Source organism: Silurus meridionalis, chromosome 4, assembly GCF_014805685.1.
Source record: "Silurus meridionalis isolate SWU-2019-XX chromosome 4, ASM1480568v1, whole genome shotgun sequence".
Classification (NCBI taxonomy): Eukaryota; Metazoa; Chordata; class Actinopteri; order Siluriformes; family Siluridae; genus Silurus; species Silurus meridionalis.
In genome coordinates, this window is record NC_060887.1 from 2,982,046 (window position 1) to 3,000,369 (window position 18,324).

General features: G+C 38.0%; 1 pseudogene; it reads right to left on the reverse strand.

The window, feature by feature from the left end:
* Positions 1-2,861: 2,861 nt before the first annotated feature.
* Positions 2,862-18,152, reverse strand: LOC124384557 (annotated as a pseudogene).
* Between the last annotated feature and the right edge of the window lie 172 nt (positions 18,153-18,324).

The window sequence follows — 18,324 nt, forward strand, 5'->3', positions numbered from 1 at the left end:
CCATTACCAAGGTGTCACACAAGAAACATCTCATGATAGGTATTAGTAAAGAGCTCTCTCAAGACTTTCGCATCCTTACTGTGGCAAACATACTGATTGCATTGGTTACAGAAGGATATCTAAACTTCTGAATGGTTTGATATCTTTGTATGTCTGGATTTCATGTCTGTTAGTGTTAAGATGGTTCTCACACTGTTTCTCTAAACACATGTTATCTTTATGGAAGTCTTTATCTGGACTCATACATCTCCAGTTACAATGTCTTCTTACCAAATCAAGAACAGCTTTAGCTCAGGGTTATACCAGTGTGTATATACTGTCTGTTATCTGCAATAAACTGAAGAAGAACATTTGCACCATTCTGTGTGTTGTGATTCTTGTTGTGATCATTGATCATGTGGGAAATAATAAAAAGCTAACAATATCAATAGCACCTTGTAAAATATATTTACTGAGAAAAATGGTGACGTTTTCAATACTTATTTTACCCACTGTATGTTTATCTCAGGGTGGAGTATTCCTTTAATTAAACAGAGGCAAAAACAGTGATCAGGATAAAATATGATTAATTGTGCAGCCCTAGTTATAGGTTATATGACTTACACTTCCGGCTGTACTGCCCTCCGATCACAGTCCCACTGAGCTCTCAAAGCACGATTGCCTTCTCTGTCTCTTGCATTTGTGAACCATTTACCAAGCGCTTTCTTACTGACAGTTTTCAGCAAATGGTTCTGCTTCAGGCTTCCTGTTAAGGCAAAAATTAATATAAAGTAGAGCATGCTACTGCATCAACCAGGGCACAATCCATTATTTGTATACATGCAAGTTACATGAGCATAAGACTATCAGTCAAAAGACTAAAAAAGGTAAACACCTTCTAATCCACCATTTGCCCAAACTGTTAACTGATCTGACTGACTTTATGAACGGCGCAAAATGACGTTTATTATCTTTAACGTAATCATAACGTATCATAATTTCAGTAATGTTTAGAAATGATATAAATATGAACGTTTTTTTTTTATCACCTCTACCTATTTCACCTTAATCACATTAAAATAATGTTAAGTATTGTCACCGTTTCCTCAGAGCTTTTCTCTGTGTATTTTATATACACATGTTATAAAGGTAGTGAAAGAGAAAGAGACTCCACAGTGCTTTTACTGTTTCACCCTCCTGTTATCATGAGGACACTATATGGAGAAAACACGGGTGAAAATGGTTTGAAGAGTCGTTATTTCCACATTTTAGTAGACAATGTCCTAGTTATCTGCTAATCGTTAAGAATGTTCAGTTTTCCACAGGTGATTATCTCTGAGGTAAACCAGTTCACTCTCCACACTTACCTTCTTTATATCGTGCCTGTAACTTTAATTACCACAAATCTTTCAGAAGTATACATTAAATGAAATTTCTTACCATGACAGAGATGTCAGGTTATCCAGATCAGGTCAGGTCAGGTCAGGTCAGGTCAGGTCAGGTCAGGTCAGGTTATCCAGGTCAGGTCAGGTGATCAGTGGTAGTGAGTGATGACTGTTTCTTCAGAATGAGAAGGCGGAAACACATGAGCCAATGGGAGACTCTGAGCTGCACAAGAGATTTTTGCTTTTTTTTTTTTTTTAAACTAAAGGTCCTCTTATTTGCTGCTCTCACTTCCTCCTTACTAATCCTATCCACTTCCTGCTTCACCATCTCACCTTTCAACCTTCTCTCTCTCTCTTACTTTCCTCGTTCATCAGCTGCTCAAAATACTCCCCCCATCTTCTCAACACACTCTCCTCACAAGTCAACACATTTCCATCTCCATCCTTTATTGCTCTAACTTGCAGCACATCTTCCCAGCTCGGTCCCTCTGCCTGGCCAATCGATACAAATCCTTTTCTCCTTCCTTAGTGTCCAACTTCTCCTACAGCTCCTCATATGCCTTTTCTTTGGATTTCACCACATCCCTCTTCACCTGCCCAAACCTCTTTACCTGAACTTGAGTAAAAAAATGTATAGTCAGTACTTCAACTTTCATCTGAGTATTTTAAAACATGAGTATCTGTACTTCTACTGAGTGAAGGATGTGTGAACCTTTGCCACCGCTGGCTTTAATTATGAAATGTTTGTCAACATATTACAGTTATAATGTAGATAAATAGTACTAATAAACTACCCACTCTGTGCAATTTGTATAAGGTATTTCAGTGTGTAAACTAATCCTAATGTAATAGTGGAGCAAAAGTGTATTTATATATAAGTAAATCTGTATTATTTAGTTTTTGCAACACTGAGCTGCACACATATTCAAACCTGTAATGTTTGCTTATACTATACATTTAAATGAACCATATTAACTTGGTCAAAAAGCACATTGCACCATTTTCTTTATATTTAAGTGGAAATTAGTTTTGTATTTGTATGCACACGTAATTTTCGTATGCAGCATGTAGTGTAAATATCCATTAGATTTGAGTTATTTTGGTTATTAATTAACATTTATTTCCATTTGGTGATGAAGCTCTTGTGTTCTTGTATTCAGAGCAGTGAGAACTGCATACAATTCTAGACTGAGACTCCTGAAGTTACTGAGTGTCACAGTTGGACCCTGGAAACACAGATTTTAATGCTCCCACATTAAAGTTGATTGCTTTCCATTTTATTCTTTCTGTATAATTGAATTTTGTTAATAACTGAAATTTAATTTAGTAAACAACAATGATGATTTGTTGATACTTCATAATCATCTATGATATAGAATCAAAACATTATTTCTATCACCAGCATTTCTATTTTCTTTCTTAGAAAAAATAAAGTATAAGTTAACAAACAATAGCAAGAGAAAAATAAGTGAACTGTTCATGAAATAATCAAAAAAATGTTCCTGAAGACGTTTTTAATGACACCGAGACTCATACAGTCCATTTAGAATAATCAACTTTTAACATTCATCTTAATCTCAAAGGTGTTCAGTGAAGTCGAGATTAGAGCTCTGTGCAGGCCAGTTCAGTTCTTCCACACCAAACTCATCCAACCATGTCTTTATGAACCTCAGTTTGTGCACTGTGGCATGGTCATGCTGGATTGATAAAGGGCCATCTCCAAACTATTCCCACAATATTAGAAGCATAGCATTGTCCAAAATGATTTGGTATGCTAAAGTAATTAACATTTCACTACACTTTAAATCAAGGGCTGAGTCTTACCCCTAAAGTACAGCCCCATACCATTACCACTCCTCAACCAAACCTTACAGTTGACTAATAAACGTATTAGAAGTTGGATAAACACAAAAAATGAACGTCGGTGCAAAATACCTAAAGGTTTATACATTTAACATTTTAGATTTAAAAAAAGGCTTGAGGGTGAGATTTGTCTGCACTTTAATTCTTATAGGTCCAGACATATACAACAAAAATCTATTCCCTGATCTTGCTGTGTAACCGTGTGATCAAGCTCAAGTTTGCAGTAAATCAGTAACATTGGGCTCGAGGGACAATGGATTGGAAGCCGTTCCATTAGATAATGTTCAGAAAGCACATATGGGTGAGATGCTCAGGTAGCCTCATACATGTTGCCATAAAGTGTAGATGTAGTGTAACTGTAGATGGATCAACAATGTTCTGATGGCTTGGAAAGGCGTCCAGTTTGTTAGAGCTAATTAAAATTAACATTACAATTTAAAGTTCCCCCGATATTTACAGTACAATTTCCCTTTACATCCCTTCAAATAAGAAATTTAAGAAGATGATTTGTTTTATGGTTGTATGTTAGAGCACTTGTGGTTCCTTAAGGAGCATTGATGAATATAGCTCCGTCCACAGTGTCCACAGAGGTACAGCTTCTGTCCTGTATGACTCTGCTGGTGGCTGAGGAGGGCACGCCGAGCACTAAAACTCTTCCCACACTGTTCACAGTGATACGGCTTCTCTCCTGTGTGGATACGCTGGTGTAATTTGAGATGACTCTGTCGAGTAAAACTCTTCCCACACTGATCACAGTGATACGGCTTCACTCCTGTGTGGATACGCTGGTGTGATTTGAGATGACCCTGTTGAGTAAAACTCTTCCCACACTGATCACAGTGATACGGCTTCTCTCCTGTGTGGACACTCTGGTGTGATTTGAGAGGATCCTGTTGAGTAAAACTCTTCCCACACTGTTCACAGTGATACGGCTTCTCCTGTGTGGATACGCTGGTGTGATTTGAGATGATCCTGTTGAGTAAAACTCTTCCCACACTGATCACAGTGATACGGCTTCTCTCCTGTGTGGATACGCTGGTGTCTTTTCAGAACAGCAATTTTAGTAAAACTCTTCCCACACTGTTTACAGTGATACGGTTTCACCCTGTGTGAACACGCTGGTGTGATTTGAGATGATTCAGGTGAGTAAAACTCTTCCCACACTGTTCACAGAAATACGGCTTCACTCCTGTGTGGACACGCTGGTGTATTCTAAAATTTCTCTGATGAGTAAAACTCTTTCCACACTGTTTACAGTGATACGGTTTCACCCTGTGTGAACACGCTGGTGTGATTTGAGATGATCCTGTTGAGTAAAACTCTTTCCACACTGTTTACAGTGATACGGCTTCTCCTGTGTGGACACGCTGGTGTATTCTAAAATTTCTCTGATGAGTAAAACTCTTCCCACACTGTTTACAGTGATACGGCTTCACTCCTGTGTGGACACGCTGGTGTGATTTGAGATGATCCTGTTGAGTAAAAACTTCCCACACTGATCACAGTGATACGGCTTCTCCTGTGTGGATACTCTGGTGTGATTTGAGATTACTCAGGTGAGTAAAACTCTTCCCACACTGTTCACAGAAATACGGCTTCACTCCTGTGTGGACACGCTGGTGTGATTTGAGATTACTCAGGTGAGTAAAACTCTTTCCACACTGTTTACAGTGATACGGCTTCACTCCTGTGTGGATACGCTGGTGTCTAAGCAGATGACTCTGTTGAGTAAAACTCTTCCCACACTGTTCACAGAAATACGGCTTCACTCCTGTGTGGACACGCTGGTGTGATTTGAGATGATCCTGTTGAGTAAAACTCTTTCCACACTGTTTACAGTGATACGGTTTCACCCTGTGTGGATACTCTGGTGTGATTTGAGATTACTCAGGTGAGTAAAACTCTTCCCACACTGTTCACAGAAATACGGCTTCACTCCTGTGTGGACACGCTGGTGTGATTTGAGATTACTCAGGTGAGTAAAACTCTTCCCACACTGTTCACAGTGATACGGCTTCTCCTGTGTGGATACGCTGGTGTCTAAGCAGATGACTCTGTTGAGTAAAACTCTTCCCACACTGTTCACAGAAATACGGCTTCACTCCTGTGTGGACACGCTGGTGTGATTTGAGATGATTCAGGTGAGTAAAACTCTTCCCACACTGTTTACAGTGATACGGTTTCACCCTGTGTGAACACGCTGGTGTGATTTGAGACTACTCGGGTGAGTAAAACTCTTCCCACACTGTTCACAGAAATACGGCTTCACTCCTGTGTGGACACGCTGGTGTATTCTAAAATTTCTCTGATGAGTAAAACTCTTCCCACACTGATCACAGTGATACGGCTTCACTCCTGTGTGGACACGCTGGTGTGATTTGAGAGTACTCTGGTGAGTAAAACTCTTCCCACACTGATCACAGTGATACGGCTTCTCCTGTGTGGATACGCTGGTGTCTAAGCAGATGACTCTGTTGAGTAAAAACTTCCCACACTGATCACAGTGATACGGCTTCTCCTGTGTGGATACGCTGGTGTCTTTTCAGAACAGCAATTTTAGTAAAACTCTTCCCACACTGTTTACAGTGATACGGTTTCACCCTGTGTGAACACGCTGGTGTGATTTGAGATGATTCAGGTGAGTAAAACTCTTCCCACACTGATCACAGTGATACGGCTTCTCCTGTGTGGATACTCTGGTGTGATTTGAGATGATCCTGTTGAGTAAAAACTTCCCACACTGATCACAGTGATACGGCTTCACTCCTGTGTGGACACGCTGGTGTGATTTGAGAGTACTCTGGTGAGTAAAACTCTTCCCACACTGTTCACAGTGATACGGCTTCTCCTGTGTGGATACGCTGGTGTGATTTGAGATGATCCTGTTGAGTAAAACTCTTCCCACACTGTTCACAGTGATACGGTTTCACCCTGTGTGAACACGCTGGTGTGATTTGAGATTACTCAGGTGAGTAAAACTCTTCCCACACTGTTCACAGTGATACGGCTTCTCCTGTGTGGATACGCTGGTGTGATTTGAGACTACTCGGGTGAGTAAAACTCTTCCCACACTGATCACAGTGATACGGTTTCACCCTGTGTGAACACGCTGGTGTGATTTGAGACTACTCGGGTGAGTAAAACTCTTCCCACACTGTTCACAGAAATACGGCTTCACTCCTGTGTGGACACGCTGGTGTGATTTGAGATGATTCAGGTGAGTAAAACTCTTCCCACACTGATCACAGTGATACGGCTTCTCCTGTGTGGATACTCTGGTGTGATTTGAGACTACTCGGGTGAGTAAAACTCTTTCCACACTGTTTACAGTGATACGGTTTCACCCTGTGTGAACACGCTGGTGTGATTTGAGATGATTCAGGTGAGTAAAACTCTTCCCACACTGATCACAGTGATACGGCTTCTCCTGTGTGGATACTCTGGTGTGATTTGAGAGTACTCTGGTGAGTAAAACTCTTCCCACACTGTTTACAGTGATACGGTTTCACCCCTGTGTGAACACGCTGGTGTGATTTGAGATGATCCTGTTGAGTAAAACTCTTCCCACACTGATCACAGTGATACGGTTTCACCCTGTGTGAACACGCTGGTGTGATTTGAGATGATTCAGGTGAGTAAAACTCTTTCCACACTGTTTACAGTGATACGGCTTCTCCTGTGTGGATACGCTGGTGTCTAAGCAGATGACTCTGTTGAGTAAAAACTTCCCACACTGATCACAGTGATACGGCTTCTCCTGTGTGGATACGCTGGTGTCTAAGCAGATGACTCTGTTGAGTAAAAACTTCCCACACTGTTCACAGTGATACGGCTTCACTCCTGTGTGGACACGCTGGTGTGATTTGAGATGATTCAGGTGAGTAAAACTCTTCCCACACTGTTTACAGTGATACGGTTTCACCCTGTGTGGACACGCTGGTGTGATTTGAGATGATTCAGGTGAGTAAAACTCTTCCCACACTGTTCACAGTGATACGGCTTCACTCCTGTGTGGACACGCTGGTGTATTCTAAAATTTCTCTGATGAGTAAAACTCTTCCCACACTGATCACAGTGATACGGCTTCTCCTGTGTGGATACGCTGGTGTCTAAGCAGATGACTCTGTTGAGTAAAACTCTTTCCACACTGTTTACAGTGATACGGTTTCACCCTGTGTGAACACGCTGGTGTGATTTGAGATGATCCTGTTGAGTAAAAACTTCCCACACTGTTCACAGTGATACGGCTTCACTCCTGTGTGGACACGCTGGTGTGATTTGAGATGATCCTGTTGAGTAAAACTCTTCCCACAATCTGAGCAGTGGTGCATCTGAAAAACAATATAAAATGATTCAATATACTGTAATAATTTTAGATGTGGTCTTGCATGTTATCAGAAATGTCTGCTATAGTAATCTGATATGGGTTGAAACAAGTTAAATGAGAGGTATTTTGAGGCCTTTTAGAAAAGCTTTAACCTTTAACCCGGCCTCGACACAGATTTTGGGACTCACAGCTTAAATGCTCTAACTAACTTTAAATGTTCACAGTTCCTGATAAAATGTGCTACATACACAATTTAAATATCTTTTAAAAGAAGACACTTTGACCCAGCCATTAGTGTTGCACATGTCAGTGCACTCTTAGTGCAGGTCTCAACCCCGGATATATGTGGAGGGCTGCGTTATGAAGGACATCCAGTGTAAAACATGTGCCAAATCAAACATGCAGATCACAAATCAGAATTTCATACCGGATCGGTCAAGGGCCGGGTTACAAACGACCACCACAGGTATCGTTAGCCAACAGGGTACCGGTGGAAATTGGGCTACGGTTGGCGGAAGGAAAGAGAAGAAGAGGAGGAAGACGTCTACAGAGGCAGCGGAAAAAGAAGAAGTGGAGGAGAGTGGAGGTTCGGGTTGGTACTTTAATTGTTGGTACTGTAAGAATTACAGACTGCCTTAATCCAGATTCCACCCCACACTATATCAAATTCAGCTCATCCTCAAAACAGCTAAAAATTGATAAAAAGTATTTATGTAGTTTGATGTAGAATATCAGTTGTATCAATCTTAATCATAGACTTAATTGAATCAGTCTGGGAGAGGCAGCAAGCCATCAAGGACTATCTCTAACCAAAAGGTGTCTAAGACCAAGATTATCATTTAAACAATACACCTTCCTGACCTGTTGGAGGGCCAGCGCCAGCAAAGGTGTGAATACCAGTGATTACCACCTGCTGACCTCCGCCCCGAGAATGATATCCCCCAGCCTTTTGTTTCGTCACGTATGTCCTATATCTAGTTTACATTTAAAGGACAACTCCGGTCTATACTTCAATGGGAAGAATAATATAAAATATCTGGGCAGAGTTTGCTCGAGGTTCTTTCTGACTCCGATGAACCCAAAGTGCTTCGTGTATTTTGTCACTGCTACGCTGTTATAAACTTCTTCATTACAATCTTCGTTGTCCTCATCATTTTTTCTTACATTACTATGACTGGTAAAGGGAGAGAGGGAGCTGATATGATGGAGAGGAGAAAGGTAGATATGTTGTGTGTTTAGGAGACAAAATGGAAAGTGAATAAGACCAGGAACATTGGAGGTGTTTAAACTGTTCTATCGTGGTGTGGATATGGTGTGGAGAAATGGTGTAGGGGTGATTCTGAAGGAAGAGTACAGTAAGAGTGTAGTGGAGGTGAAGAGAGTTTCTGATAGGGTGATGAAGGTGAAGCTGGAAGGTGAAGGGGAGATGATAAATATCATCAGTGCTTATGCTCTGCTTTATATACAGCGGGTAAAATAAGTATTGAACATGTCAACATTTTTCTCAGTAAATATATTTCTAAAGGTGCTAGTGACATAAAATCTTTATCAGATGTTGGTAACAACCCATACAATCCACACGTACAAAGGAATCAAACCATACATGTCCATAAATGAAGTTGTGTAATGTTGTGAAACAACACACACACACATACAAGAAAAGTATTGAACATGTCAACATTTTTCTCAGTAAATATATTTCTAAAGGTGCTAGTGACATAAAATCTTTATCAGATGTTGGTAACAACCCATACAATCCACACGTACAAAGGAATCAAACCATACATGTCCATAAATGAAGTTGTGTAATGTTGTGAAACAACACACACACACACACACACACACACTAACTTTTAAGCATTTCTCTTCTAAAAACAAACAGGCAATAAAACTGTGATACTTCCGGCAGTAAGAGTTTGTAAATTGTAATAAAACTAAGACTCATACACGTGGAGAATAAAATCCTCCCATATATCGTTAGAATCCTGCACTTATTGGCTACATTTGCCATCAATCATTTTGCTTCCATAATGCTAATGGCTGGAAAGAAAAGGTTTGAAATGAGATGCGGCGCATAAAAAAAAACATGATGACACCTGCAGAGAGAGTAGAGACTCCACCCAAGATTCCACCGCTTTTACTTTTTTATTTTTATTATTATTTTTTTTTGTGGTCTCAACCGTTTAACACTATTTTATACCAGCCATATATATATTTATATATATATTTTTTTTACCAGCAAGATGTCGTTTTTTTATGTGAAAGTTATTCGGAAATATAATAATGTAAGTAGTGCGTTTTTTTTATGCATGTTGTTATTGTGTACTGCTCCATTGAAAAACAGAGATCTGAAATTGCTGCTTGAGACTTAAAGCTTTAGAATGATGTATAGTTAGTCGTGGTTACTCTTCTCCATTTTTATTTAATCTATTGCTAAATATCAACAGTTCCTGAACAGTGAACAGTTCCTGACCAAAGTGTTCTACATACACAATTTAGATACATTTAGAAAGAAGATACTTTGACCCAGCCATTAGTGTTGCACATGTCAGTGCACTCTTAGTGCAGGTCTCAACCCCGGATATATGTGGAGGGTTGCGTTATGAAGGACATCCAGTGTAAAACATGTGCCAAATCAAACATGCAGATCACAAATCAGAATTTCATACCGGATCGGTCAAGGGCCGGGTTACAAACGACCACCACAGGTATCGTTAGCCAACAGGGTACCGGTGGAAATTGGGCTACGGTTGGCGGAAGGAAAGAGAAGAAGAGGAGGAAGACGTCTACAGAGGCAGCGGAAAAAGAAGAAGTGGAGGAGAGTGGAGGTTCGGGTTGGTACTTTAATTGTTGGTACTGTAAGAATTACAGACTGCCTTAATCCAGATTCCACCCCACACTATATCAAATTCAGCTCATCCTCAAAACAGCTAAAAATTGATAAAAAGTATTTATGTAGTTTGATGTAGAATATCAGTTGTATCAATCTTAATCATAGACTTAATTGAATCAGTCTGGGAGAGGCAGCAAGCCATCAAGGACTATCTCTAACCAAAAGGTGTCTAAGACCAAGATTATCATTTAAACAATACACCTTCCTGACCTGTTGGAGGGCCAGCGCCAGCAAAGGTGTGAATACCAGTGATTACCACCTGCTGACCTCCGCCCCGAGAATGATATCCCCCAGCCTTTTGTTTCGTCACGTATGTCCTATATCTAGTTTACATTTAAAGGACAACTCCGGTCTATACTTCAATGGGAAGAATAATATAAAATATCTGGGCAGAGTTTGCTCGAGGTTCTTTCTGACTCCGATGAACCCAAAGTGCTTCGTGTATTTTGTCACTGCTACGCTGTTATAAACTTCTTCATTACAATCTTCGTTGTCCTCATCATTTTTTCTTACATTACTATGACTGGTAAAGGGAGAGAGGGAGCTGATATGATGGAGAGGAGAAAGGTAGATATGTTGTGTGTTTAGGAGACAAAATGGAAAGTGAATAAGACCAGGAACATTGGAGGTGTTTAAACTGTTCTATCGTGGTGTGGATATGGTGTGGAGAAATGGTGTAGGGGTGATTCTGAAGGAAGAGTACAGTAAGAGTGTAGTGGAGGTGAAGAGAGTTTCTGATAGGGTGATGAAGGTGAAGCTGGAAGGTGAAGGGGAGATGATAAATATCATCAGTGCTTATGCTCTGCTTTATATACAGCGGGTAAAATAAGTATTGAACATGTCAACATTTTTCTCAGTAAATATATTTCTAAAGGTGCTAGTGACATAAAATCTTTATCAGATGTTGGTAACAACCCATACAATCCACACGTACAAAGGAATCAAACCATACATGTCCATAAATGAAGTTGTGTAATGTTGTGAAACAACACACACACACACATACAAGAAAAAGTATTGAACACATGAAGACAGGGAGGTGCAAAAAGGAATGAAAAGCCAAGACAGCAGTAGATATCAATCAGTAATTAGAAAGCAATCCTGCCTATTGTCATTGTAAATTAATATCAGCTGCTTCAGTCCCAACTGATGGCCTGTATAAAGGTGTCCCATTACCAAGGTGTCACACAAGAAACATCTCATGATAGGTATTAGTAAAGAGCTCTCTCAAGACTTTCGCATCCTTACTGTGGCAAACATACTGATTGCATTGGTTACAGAAGGATTTCTAAACTTCTGAATGGTTTGATATCTTTGTATGTCTGGATTTCATGTCTGTTAGTGTTAAGATGGTTCTCACACTGGTTCTCTAAACACATGTTATCTTTATGGAAGTCTTTATCTGGACTCATACATCTCCAGTTACAATGTCTTCTTACCAAATCAAGAACAGCTTTAGCTCAGGGTTATTCCAGTGTGTATATACTCGTCTGTTATCTGCAATAAACTGAAGAAGAACATTTGCACCATTCTGTGTGTTGTGATTCTTGTTGTGATCATTGATCATGTGGAAAATAATAAAAATCTAACAATATCAATAGCACCTTATAAAATATATTTGCTGAGAAAAATGGTGACGTTTTTTAATACTTATTTTACCCGCTGTATGTTGTCTCCTGTTATAAAGTTTTAGGCTAAGACCACCTGTTCTCTTTGGGTCCATCAACACTGTGATTCCAGGCTACACTAGTACTCAACACAGTGGAAACATGGTTCTAATTTTCAAAAGTAATACTAATAAATGATCTTAAAGTGCGAGGCAGAAACTAAACAAACTTGCAGTCCGCCACTTAATACTTTACTTTAAAACTAAACTTCCTCTGGGAGATCACTGGGATACGCATGTGAATATTTGATCTGTTAACTGGTTGCATGTGTAAAAGCTGTTGGTATCAAACATTGTTTACTTTATCAACTGAGTAAAAAGCTGAAGAACAGATCAAATAGGACAACTGATTAAAAATTTGGGGAGAAATTTCGTGTTTCCTTGTAAAAGGATTTTTTTAATTTAATAAAAAAAAACAGTAGTTTATTGTGATACACTTAAAGTTTAGGTATTTTTTTTATTATTTAATTATAAAATACATTATGATGTATCTTTGCCCTGCAAACCACACTGAAAGTTGAGACATGAATAAATTGTACCTTTGATCCAGCAGCAGCAGCAGCAGCAGGAGTGTGTGGAGGTTCTCCTAAAGATCTCCGTCTGGACTCTGATTTCATGATCAGAGGTGTAAAGAATCAGGACACTGGAAGAAAAATGCAGAGGTTCATGACTCCAGAATGTCCACTAGCTGTTCCCCGAGCAGCTCAGCTGCTACATTTCACTGTATCTCACCTTTGGGTAAAAATCCGCTAAATCAAGACAAAAACGGGTCACAAACACAGATCACAATGCAGTGGGCGGGGCCAACGGGCTTGAGTTCTAAATCTGCAAACATCATTGGCTCAGACATTGTCAGAAAGTTAAATCTGATTGGTTGTCTGTAATAATATCAAATATATAATATGAAATATTTCATATAATAAAATTATTTTTTATATATAAATACATGAATTCAGTCCTGAAACAATCCAGAATAGTGACGGGTTAAAAGTCACATGTGTAATGAGTTTATATTTCAACTTTGAAGAAAATACAATAAAAAGGAGATTCCTATAAACATTATTCTGAGACTGTGTGTAGTCCTTTTCTCCCTCCGTCTGTTTGAGGAAAAGCAGCCTGATAACCAAATGTACTGGGAATAATAACATTCACACAATAAGCATAAGACTGGTATTTGAACATTAGAAAAACAGAAGAAGAAGAAAGTAATGAAAATAAAAGTAGCACAATGCTTCCTTCAGTGCCTCTGTGAATGATGGAGCACATCTGAACCTTCCTTTTATCCTTCCATTCTACAAACAGCACATCCTCTTCTCTCAGCCAGTGATGAGGCCTCGAGGAGCTTTTTTCAGAAGCTTGTTGGTGATGGTTTGAGGGTTTGTGGACTGAAATTTCCCACATGCTCAGATGTTCAACGAACAGTTTGTAGCCCGTTCCCAACATCTTCTCATCAACAAGTGCCATGACAGATGGTCTACAGACTGGCTGGTGTGTAAAATTATTATTCCACCTCTCTTCGGGTGTGTTGGGGGACACAACCCCAAGTGAAGACTGGGATTTTCTGTCTCTCACTCTTACTGGTAGAGCTGAAACAGGTGCTGAGTTTGGAGACTGCTTGAACCTCTTTTCTGGTTGATGGCTGGTGTGTGGAACCCACTTCTCCTCAGAAGATTCAACTAAATGGCTGTTGGAGCTGCTATCATGGGCCCTCAACTGCTCAGTTGTATGAATGAGATAATTATAACATAACATAGGGAATTGTTCATTTAGTTATAATTTTTCCTATAAAACTTTATTATAATGAAAGTAATATCTAATAATGTGTTAATAATAATAATAATAATAATAATAATAAATCTGATAATAATATTAGCAACAGTGTAACAATAACTTTAAAAATATATTTTTTTTATTTTATGAAAAAAAAGAAAAAATAGTAGTTTTAATATGTAATATGTCATACAATAATATAAAATATAATGTTCTATCTGAATGTTTATTTTCCACAGAAATGCCAGTGTTGAAAAACAGCTTCTGGCACTTAAAGGTGTGTAAAGTTTTGATATTTCTGCCTTCAGTGTGTAAGAAAGTACAAGGTGATAATTACTGCATGATTCAGTTCTATTTAATGAGCATATAAATATAAATTATTTTACAGAAGTGAACACCAGACAAAATCTGGAAATCCGAGTCCTGAAGTACACAATCAGTAGCTTCAAAAAAAAGCATCTGCTTAATCGAGGTACTTTCTTTTGATTACAGACGCAGACGTCATTGAACTGAAGTAAGAATTGTGACTAAATAAAACTAAATGTTATTTTTGTTTTTGATCCTCAACAGGAAAAACTCTTTAAACAGGGAAATGAGTTGAACAAAGGTAACACTGAAATCTCTCTGAGTTTCTGTAGATGTTGATGTAGAAGGTATTTGCTTTGACTGTAATAAATTGTTTGTCATTACAGAGAAAAAGTGCTCCTCCACGCAGACAATTGTTTTATATGTGTTATGTTTACATGAAAGAGTTGTGAAGAGAAGAGTAAATGAAAATGTAGCTTTTATGAGAAAAGTCAATTAAAATTATATGAAGAGGTTTAAGAAATGTGAGATGTTTATAAACCAAAAATTGTGAAAATATATTCCCATAGATGTATGTTTTTTTTTCAAGTGTTGCTTTTTGGTTCTATCAATGAAGTAAATGTTTGACTTTGACCTTGAAGAAGTTCACACATGTGTAGAGAGGAGGCAGATGGATAATCCTCTTAACGACTTCTTTTGTGTGTGTGTGCATTATGAGAGCACATTATCAGGTGATTACTGTGTTGATGATAGCTATTAGTGTGAAGGCAGTCTATATGAATAGAGTGTGAATGCTGGCTACATGTACTGTTTGTTTTAGGATCATTATTAGAGCCATCAGGATGTAAAGTTCTGACTATATCAGTGTTAATGCTACATTTCTAAAATTGGAACAGGATTAATTAATTGTAATATAGTATATTGTATATATATATATATATATATATATATATATATATATATATATATATATATATACAGTGGAACCCGGTTATGTCAATGTCCTAGGGGGTCGCCAAAAAGCGTTGATGTTATTATTGGACTGCCGTTTGCCGGAATATCCCGATCTACGCGGATATTTTGTGTTGGCTCTGCCTTTGTTAAATAAAGTTTCTGTTTGCCGTTACTCCGGCTTCCACCTCCGTACCTTGCCTAACACCAGTGTACAATACAACACCTGTAGCAGCTGTAAGACTTGATTATTCCGCCACTTCCTGAGTTCTTCTGTGGCTGCACCGAGATAACCGACGTTAAATGGCAAATTTTTCCCCCCTTGTGCTCGAGATATTAGGGTTCGGCGACATAAAAAAAGTCAACATAACCGATAAAAAATGCTTAGAAAAAGCGAGAATTTGGGGTTCCACTTCAAAAATGTCGACTTAATAGGGTTGTCGAGGTAACCGAGGTCGAGATAAGCGGGTTCCACTGTAATATAGTAATTGGCATATACTTTTTGTCCCCTTTATTTTTATGAGGTAATTTAATCTTATTGTATTTTTCTAGTGCTCAAATAAATTATTTATACATTGTCTAAAAGTTTGTCTATTGTGTTGTAATTGTAAAAACTATACAGTGGTTTGTTAAAGACTAAAATAGTTTGTAGAATACTTAAGTTTAATTATTAGTATATATATTGTTTGACACATATATGTAATAGGAGATCACAATAATTGTTGTATTTATTTATTAATAGTATATTTGTTATTGTTATTTATAGTGCTTATTTGTATTATTTTTGCATGAAATTGGGCAAAACATGATAAAGGAAAGAAGTAGGGGAAAGTGTTGTTTCAATGTAGGGTCATGTATTGTGCTGTATGAGTTTGTGGTAATTATAGTTGCAGGTAACTATTACTTACGGTGGCCGAGAAGTGCAAAACACATTAACAAATCCAAAACAAAATACCAAATCAGAAAACAAATTAACAAATCCAAAAAACACAACGACAAGTCAGACAAACTGGAAAAGGTAGGTATAGTTTGCGAATGGAAACTTAAAGATCATTGGATGAGACACCTGTCACTCACCTGTATATCTTGACTGACTTTTCAAGGATAAGTTTGTCATAGTGAACTGGTGGTGGCGCTGTTCAGTGCATTGTAGCTGCAGTAAAGCGTGCATCACAATACTGTAAAAGGTAAATATTTTGTGTCATGTTTAATGAGTGTAAAGGATTTGTTTTTTTGTTGATTTTGTAGTGAGATATTTATAAATATATTATATGTGTTTTGTTGTTGCAGGAAAATGGCATTTACAAGTCCGTCCAAAATTCCACGTGTGGAAGGGGAAGAGTTTGTGTTATTAAGAGATCAGTTTTGCTCATTAGCAGTGAGTATTATGCATTTTATATTGTGTTAAATATATTTGTATTAACACTATATCAGTATTAATGCTAAATTTCTAAAATTGTCAGGATATACTGTAATTGGCATATACAGTTATTTTTTTCCTTTATTTTAATGAGGTAATTTGTATGTATTGTATTTTTCTGGTGCTCAAATTAAGTATTTATACATTGTGTAAAATTTTGTTTATTGTTTTATAATTGGAAAATCTATACATTTATTTACGTAGTAAAATTTATTTTTTGTAGTTTTGGATTTTGTTTTCCCTCAATAATAAAAACCTTCATTTAAAAACTGCATGTTGTGTTCACTTGTGTTATCTTTTACTAATATTTAAATTAGTTTAATAATCTGAAACATTAAAGTGGGACAAACATACAAACAAATAAGAAATCAGGAAGGGGGCAAACACTTTTTCACACCACTGTACATTATTTCTACATCAACTGTATATTCTACATATACATATTCTACCATATACTACATATAGACATCTTACATCCACCACCCCGTGCCTTTAATCACGCTGTGCTGCCCAACCCCAGACTGGGTCGTACCAACTTGCAAAAACTGTGATCCAAACAGAGAGACTGCATTACTTTTTGTGTTTGAAGATTACGATCCTCTGGTGTTCGTCTGTGCAGTTTAGGGGTATAACAGTGTCAGTTGCAGGCCGTGTCTTCAGTGGGGACGTACCCAACTTAATCCACCTCTTAATATCACCACTATCACGTCACAATTATAAAAACCATCAATACAATACAAAAACCCAATATAACAACCTGTGGCCTTACAGAGACAGAGGCATTTCTACAGTGGCCAAAAAGTGTCAAACACATTAACAATTTGGAAAACAAATTAACAAATTAGAAAACACTAACAAATCCGAAAACACGACAATTCAGACAAACCGGTAAAGGAAGGCATAGTGTGTGAATGAAACACGTACCGATCATGTCATTCAAAATATGCAGGAAGTACAACCGTTTTTTATATATATATATATTTTTTTTATTAAACAATTAGCCATAAACAAACAACGTGGCAATAACAAGTACAATTTACATTACAATACACAGAACAGGTGCATAAAATTACAAATATATACACATATATTTAGGGGAAGAGGGAAAAAATAGATAAATAAATAAAATGTATAATAATAATAAAATTATTAATCACTTTTTCTGCGACTCTTTGGGCTTGTAGAGGTTCAGATTTCTGTTCCTGTCTTTGATGTCCAGATTTGTCTCATCTTGCTGCTGTTTCTTATAATCAGATCCCAAAGTGCCCTCAGCTGAGCTACATGTTTCTCTAATTGCTTTTCTTCTGTATCTTACAGTGATTCACGGTATCCTGGAGCTCTCGAATGTAGGAGAGGAACATATTAGAACTCCAAACCATATCTAGTTCAACCTTCTTTTTTTCCTCATTACATTTATTTCTCTCAAAATTCAAAGTTGCCTTCAGCTGAACAACATGGTCCTCCAGTTGCTCCTGGTATCTCATCAGATGATCTCTCTCATGCTCTGCTCTATTCTTCAACTCCTCACAGTGATTAAGAGAATCCTGGAGTTCTCTGATGGTCTGGAGCTGTAAATTGTTATTCTTCTCCATGTCTAGTTCCGCCTTCTTTCCTTCTTCCTTCCAATTATTTCTTTCAAATTCCAAAGTGGCCTTCAGCTGAGCAACATGTTCCTTCTGTTGTTCTCGTTCTCTAATCAAATTATCTCGCTCATGCTCTGCACAGTTCTTCTCTTCCTTACACTGATTCAGGGAATCTTGAAGG